Genomic DNA, 7,649 nt, shown 5'->3' on the forward strand with positions numbered 1-7,649 from the left:
CCCTCAGACCGTTGGAGGGCCGGACTTTAGTTCAAAAAAAAACTATGAACAAATTCCTATGCACACTGCACATATCTTATTTTGAAGTAAAAAAACAAAACGGGAACAAATACAATATTTGTATTTGCATGTGGCCCGCGGGCCGTAGTTTGAGGATTCCTGGTCAAAGGCAACAGCGCGTGCAAAGGTGCAAGGGAGGAACACTGCTTCGTCAGTGCTGAGCACTGCAGAGCATCCTATATAATAAAAGCCTAACAAGCAAACTGTCCCCTAGACCGGGAGTTCGACCAGGAGTACGACCAGGGGGCGGCGGTGGCGGGCAGCCAGGGGAAGGGAAGCCCCGGCCAGTAGCCACCAGGGACACGAATTTTGTGCACTGGGCCTCTAGTATAAAGATAAATAAGCTTAAAGAGCTTGAAATCTGGTAATAAAGCCTAGAACACAATGTACTAAAACTGATAACAACTAGACTCTTTTAAGAGTTGGATGAGAGATACAAACATGATTCCATAGCAGTTCAGATTCCATAGCAATAACATAGTTGAAAAATGTCAACAGGCAGGGCAAGGTGGGGCTGAATTGTGTGTGTGTGTGTGTGTGTGTGTGTGTGTGTGTGTGTGGCAGGGGATGGGGGATTGGGGGGGGGGGTCCAAGGAGGAGTTCAAATCTGAGAGGGGTCTGTACAAAGCATGTAGGCCCATAAAGCAGCACCCACGGTGCCAACTAGAGTTAGGACCAAAATATAAATATGAAATACCAAAATATAAATGTGAAATGTTATGTATATATATTATGTAAATTTATAAAAATAAGTATCTTACTAATAAAAGCCTAGGTGGTCCTCACACTGTCACGTCATGATGCCCTCATGCCATCACAATATGGCTGCTCACACAGTGGAGGCAGGTTCTGGCGGCCGCTCTGTGAAGCTTCCACCAGGGTCCCCATGGCCCCACGCCAGCCGCAGAGGTGGGACCCCCGGCTCCGTCCTACCTCTTTGGGGCAATCCATCGAGAAGCTCCAGATGGGTGGGTGGGGCCTACCTCTTTGGGGCGATCGATTGCGGGGCTTCTGCACTGTGAGAGGGCACAGGCCAGGCTGGGGGACCTCTCCGAGTGCACAAATTTCGTGCACCAGGCCTCTAGTTGTATAATATTTCCATTATATATACATTATGTTTGCACAGATACTAAATATATCACATTTCCCTGGGCATAGAACTTTCCTCAAATGTATCTATGAAAGGGGCCCTCCTTATATTTGTTATTTGAGAAAGGGAAGTGGAAAGTTCTTTGTCAAATATCAAGTCCTATCAATGGAGATGAGAGGAGGGGTAGGAAATGGCATCCAACTGTTAATTTAGAACCCAGAAGAGTCCAGATAATTACTTTCTCCCACCTTAGCAAAAGACAACCATTTAGCAAATATCATGAAATGTGTATTTTTTTCACGGTCCCCACCCTCCAAATGTAGGCCTTTGACATGACCATATTCACCCCTTCTTACCTCAGGAATTTATGTCTTGGCTCCCTCATCAGGGGTCCTTGCTGTGAACATCTCTCTTCCTCCTTAGCCCCAGCCCTACTTATCATTGGGTGAGGATTGAAAGTAACCCCAAATTGCCCTCGCCGGTTTGGCTCAGTGGATGGAGCATCAGCCCACTGCCTGAAGTGTCCCATGTGCAATTCAAGTCAAGGGCACATACCTCGGTTGCAGGCTCAATCCCAGCCCTGGTAGGGGTGCATGTGGGAGGAACCAATGGATATGTCTCTCTCACATGGATGTTTCTCTCTATGTGTCTCTCCCTCTTCCTTACACTCTCTCTAAAAATCAATGGAAAAATATCCTCAGTTGAGAATTAATTTTTTAAAAAGATGTAACCCCAAATCTTCATGTACAGTAGCTAGCAAATATACTCTTTCACAACTGAGAAAACCTAAATTAATATTTAAGTTGGAGTTGGTGGTCATTTTCCATACCACTTTCTTTCTTTTTAAAACTTTAAAAAATATTTTATATACATATATTTTAAATTTCATTTCTAATTAAGAGTACATAAGCATAAATACCCATTTTATTCCATTCTCTGCTTTTGAAAACAGCAAATAAAACATATGAAAAGAATAAACACATTCTGGCATCTTAAAATATAAAATCAAAGTGGAAAAATATTTGTGATGCTGATATTTCAATCAATTCAGATCAAAATGATGATACTCTTCCTGTAAATTTATGACTTCAAAGTAATATTTTAAATGTTACTTAGAGCATAACAGTAATTAATTTTACTCTAAAAGAATAAAGAAAAGCCCAGAAAAGACTTTCATTTTCTTATTTGAGGGCTTATTAACACAATTAAACAGTTTAAAAAGCAATAGTTTGCTGCCCCCTGGATGTACAGAGATTTCTTATCTTTCAATAAAACTACTGTTTTTAAAAGAATCACTGTATATTGAAAAAGTGGAGAAGTTAGGAAATGCATTACCTTCTATAGATATCAGAGTACTAATTAATACTGATTAGAAACATGAACTTTTAGCCCAGTTGGTGTGGCTCGGTGGTGGAGTGTTGACCTATATGAACCAAGAGGTCACTGGTTCGATTCCCAATCAGGGCACATGCCCAGGTTGCAGGCTTGATCCCCAGTAGGGGGCATGCAGGAGGCAGCCGATTGATGTTTCTATCTCTCCCTCTCTCTTCCTCTCTCTAAAAAAAAAATCAATAAAAATATATTTTTTAAAAAAACAAACAAACATGAACTTTTAGATCAGACTGCCTGGGTTCAAATTCCAGCTCTGCTGTGTACTAGCTGTGTAACCTTAGTCAAGTTCCTGAATCTCTGTTTTCACTTCCTAATTATATTAATAAAGATAACAGAATAATAATGCCTACCTTATGTGGGTAGGATGAGAATTAAATGAGTTCATAAAGTGCTGCAGCTGTTTAGCTCGAATGTTGGTTATCAGTAGATGCCATACTTAGAAACAACAGGGAGGAACTGGAAATTGTCCACCGTGGCACTAGCACAGCTAATCTTTCTGGCCTGCTCTACTTTTTGTCTTTTGTTGTAGCAGTCATTGCCTTCTAACATGCTACAGAATTGGATTATTTACGCCATCTAGTATTCTTTGCCTGCATCGCATCACTAAGTAAACGCAAGGGCAGCAGTTCTCACCTGTGGGTCGCGACCCCTTGGGGGGTCGAACGACCCTTTCACAAGGGTCGCCTAAGACCATCGGAAAACACATCTATAATTACATATTGTTTTTGTGATTCATCACGATGCTGTAATGATGTTCAATGTGTAACCATGAAAATACATCCTGCATATCAGATATTTACATGACGATTCATAACAGCAGCAACATTACAGTTATGAAGTAGCAACGCAAATAATGTTATGGTTGGGGGTCACCACAACACGAGGAACTGGATGAAAGGGTCTCGGCACTAGGAAGGTTGAGAACCACTGCTCAAGGGCACAGGGATCTGTGTTTGTTCTCTGATGCATGCCAAGCACCAGGGCAGAGGCTGGCACATAGTAGGCACACTTAAATAGTTGCTATTCCATGAATTTGCTGCCATTATTTTATCAACATTTATATAATCCTGGACTGTTAAAGTTGCAAAAAAATTTCAAGAGCAGCACATGCATTCTTCAACCTTTTGTGGGCTTACTCTGTGACAGAGGCTATTCAAGGGGCATGGTGTACAAAATGACGACGGCACCATTTGGGATCGAGGAACAAGCAATCACAAAAACAAAGCATGTCAGCACAGCGGTGGAATGAAGAACAAACGCTGAGGATTGGAAACAAGAGAGTGTAAACCTCTGCAGCAGAGGCGACTGAGCTTTAATGTGGGGGGGCGGGGGTGCCCTCTGGGCAGCACACATGTTCCAGTACAGGAACATTTTGAAATAGAACCACCAAAGAGGACACTGTGTCTGAGGGACTACAGGAGCATAGGGTGCTTATGGTGGGAAAAGGAAATGTATTCCTATAATTATTGGCTGTGAAGCTCTCAGGCATACAAGGGCCATATTGGTGATTATGGGTGTTACCAGTTTTAGGGTTGGGTTGGGTTGGGTTGGGTTGGGTTGGGTTGGGTTGGGTTTGAATGAGGCAAGACTACAAACTGAGAGGAAAGGTACCAATGAGAGGCAGGGAACAGGCGAGCAGATACACCAGGTTGTTACAGGTAGATAATCCCAGAACAGATCAAGGAAGAACCAGGAAATACAAAGGGATGAGGGTAAGAGGAAGTCATGGAGAACATGGAGAGGAAATAACTACGGCTCTACTCTGTGTGGAGGTCCGACGTATTATGAACGTGTTTTATTCGATTTTTTAAAATGTTTTATGGATCCGTGTATCAGAACAACCAGCAGGGAGCACCAACCAGAGGTGGACTGGCAAGAACTGGGACAGCAAATAAGAAAAGTCCTCAGCCTTGAGCCAAAATAGAACTAGCTAGTGGCCTCTCGCGAACAACCTGAATGAGGAGAGTTTAACATGAATCCATTATTGGCTGAGATGATCCTATTGTTACACATTTGTTTTATTTGATTTAAATATTTAAATTCCCTGGTTGCCTCAGCACAACCTACTCAAGAAAGCCTTTTGATGTCTCTGAAATCTCAAGTGGAGCCGTCTCTCCTGGTATGAAGGGGAACCTGAACTAAATGCCCCTTAACTACCATTGCAGCCACCACCCTGATGCCCAGCGAAGGCAAGCGAGCCACAGAATGCTGTCCAAACGGACTATCCCTGCCTGGCTGGGCCACCTCTTTGAAGGCCGGGCAACGCACCCAGCAGGCAAGCACGCTGGCATCATATACAAGAAGGCCCGAGCTTCCTGAATAATAGAATGTTAGTCCAGCACTGAGTGTGAACAATCATCATGCCCAGTCTTCCCGCTCTGAGACCTTGTGATGTTAGTCACACTGCCCGCTGGTAACTTACACTGCTCGGCCAAGTTGCCCCTAGGCGAGGAGGCAGTGTTATAGTGGGTTGAGGGAGAGAAAGAAAAAAAAAAACCTTCAAACCAGTTACTCTGTACACAAAATGATGAATTGGTTGATGCATGGATTTTTCCACCTTTTGTATTCTTTTTCTTGGCACAGTACAGAGGGCTACACTCTCATGATTTAAGTACTTCCCAATGGCCCACCTCCTAATACCATTCATTATCTTAGGGGTTAGGATTCTAACATGAATTTAGGGGAGACACAAACATTCAGATCAGTCAGCAGAGGCTTTGAAAGGTTGGCATGATCTGATCTACATTTTTTAAAAAATATATTTTATTGATTTTTTTTACAGAGCGGAAGTTGAGAGAGAGACAGTTAGAAACACCGATGAGAGAGAAACATCGATCAGCTGCCTCCTGCACATCTCCTACTGGGGATGTGCCCGCAACCCAGGTACATGCCCTTGACTGGAATCGAACCCGGGACCTTTCAGTCCACAGACCGATGCTCTATCCACTGAGCCAAACCAGTTACGGCTAATCTACATTTTTTACTTTGCATTGCTGTGTGTAACGTGGACACGGAGAGACCCGTAAGAAGGTTTGTAATAAAGGTGAATGATGGTAGTAGCCTGGATTACAGTGATGGAGAAGAAGAGAAGGAATGACTCAGAATATATGTTTCGGAAGAGCAACTCACAGGAATTGCCAGTGTGCCTGGGGAAAAGAAAAAAATGACTACTGGTTTTTTGGCTGGAACAATCAGCTGGAGGGTGGTACGATTTTCTGATAAGTGTAAATTAGGTAGAGCTAAGAATGGGGCTGGGGGAAGGGCAATTTTCCTACACTGTCCCACTCTTTGACCTGTTTTTCCCTCTTTCTTCAACTAGTTAGCCCCCTCCCAGTCTTGGGATCTCAGCTCAAATGTCACTTTCTCAATGAAGTCCTTTTCCCGACAACACAGTTCAAACCAAACTTTTGTAAAGGGTGTCCCAAAATTCACGCAAGAAGTAATTTTGATAGAAAACACAGATTTATAATTAAAAATTGTAAATTTTTTATTGATTCGTAAAGTATACAGTATAGGGTTATGTATGGAATAGCACATCGGGTAAATGGCCTCCACGGCTTTGCTGGCACATACGCAAAGCCGTGGTCTTCATTGGTCTTCATTGTCCCTGCTCCTGGGCCATAATTGGTACTTGGTAATGCTTATCAAATTGAAGGGATTGAAATCAAAGGGCAACAGATATTAGAATCTGATTCAATAAACCAAGTAAAATTAGGCTTTTATTTTTTGTTGTTGTTGTTAATGCTCACGGAAAATTCAAATCGTGCGTGAATTTTGGGACACCCTTTATTAAGTACATGCTGTCTTGGTGTTGTGTACTTTTTCCTAGTTACTTGTGCTATGTTGCTGCAAACGTGCCCATTAACATGTTGCCTCTGTTGCCTCCGTAAGGCCATCCGAGCTCATCCAGCCACCAGCAGACCTGCCAGCTGACTAAAACGGCCCAGCTGAGCAGACTGACAGAATCCTGAGTTAGCTAAGGGATTGTTGCATGCCACAGGCTTTGTGTTGGTCTGTTAAGCAGCAAAAGTTGATACAGTAACACATATCTCATTTGCAATCTATAATAATAAAAGCATAATATGCTAATTAGACCAGATGTCCTTCTGGGTGACCTTCCAGACGAAGCTGGGGCGGTGAGGGAAGCCCAGGTCCCGGGGCCAGAGGAAAGCCGGTGCCGGCAGCCAGGGGAAAGAAGGCCTGCTCTTGCACAAATTTCGTGCACCGGGCCTCTAGTATTATATATTTGTTTGATAACTGCCTATTCGTGCAGGAGATTGTGGGTTCTATAAAAGCAAAGACTCTTCTAATGTTGGATTACTAGCCATGCTCAGGGCCAGGCATAATATCTGGAATACACCAGGCATTCCATAGGTAACTGGATGAATGAGTAGAAGGGGAGAAAACAGGTATTTATTGTAACATGAGAGAATAAAAGTTCTAGAAGAGAGGTAACAAAGGACTCAGGACATACATTTGTCCAAAACAAACTTTTATCAGTGCATGGTTCTGAGGAATATAAAATTAAAATTGCAAGTTGTCAGGGGAGATTTCTTGAGAGAGATAAAGGTTGAAAAGGTGTTACTTGTAAGAGCAGCACAGATGAGGCCAAGAGAGCCCCAAAGACATGGGTGTTTAAAGGTAAGGAAAAGTCTCTGGTTTGTTATTTACCTCAAAGTACTGTCCCGGTTTAAATATCTGTCTCCTGGGGGGGGGGGGGGGGGAGGTCTTCTTATGATCTTTGAATTATTCTCAGTGTCCAACACATTTTTTTTCCACAAAATAGGAACTCAATAAATACTTACCTAATAAGTGAAAAGTTAAAGATGAGGTGGAAAGCACTGCTCCTTCCAACGGCAAAGGCTCCTTTTCAGAGGGAACGCGGAGCATCGGACAGGTTGAGCAAATGTGTGAAGAGTAAATGCCGCAGAAGCAGACGGGCCCCCACAGGCCTTGTTTCGCGTTTCTGGTGGGCTGGCCTGACATTTTCCTCCTTGGCTCACACTGGCCCAAGGCGCGCCGCCCTTCGGAACCTCAGAGCCCCGGGCTCCCGCCGACTCCAGCCTTGGCTTCCGGGACGCGCGCCGCGTTGCCGTGGAAACGCCGG

The sequence above is a fragment of the Myotis myotis genome, unplaced genomic scaffold (assembly GCF_014108235.1).
Source record: "Myotis myotis isolate mMyoMyo1 unplaced genomic scaffold, mMyoMyo1.p scaffold_m19_p_16, whole genome shotgun sequence".
Taxonomy (NCBI): Eukaryota; Metazoa; Chordata; class Mammalia; order Chiroptera; family Vespertilionidae; genus Myotis; species Myotis myotis.